Here is a 207-nt window from a genome sequence, read left to right on the forward strand (position 1 = left end):
CGCCCCGCGCCCGTCTCCCCCATGGCGTTCCCACGCCTCGCCTCTTACCCGCCGCGGGCGGGCCGCCGCCGGCCGGGCAGAGCCGCTCAGAGAACGCCCGCCGCCGCCCGCCGCCCGCCGCCGCCACGCGCGGCCTCCGCCTCCCCCATTGGCCGCCGCCGGGACGCCCTCGGCCAATGGCCGCCGCCCGGCTCCGCTCGGCACCGC

Source organism: Lagopus leucura, unplaced genomic scaffold (assembly GCF_019238085.1).
Source record: "Lagopus leucura isolate 7727_CA_CO unplaced genomic scaffold, USGS_WTPT01 Super-Scaffold_100002, whole genome shotgun sequence".
In the NCBI taxonomy this organism is placed as follows: domain Eukaryota; kingdom Metazoa; phylum Chordata; class Aves; order Galliformes; family Phasianidae; genus Lagopus; species Lagopus leucura.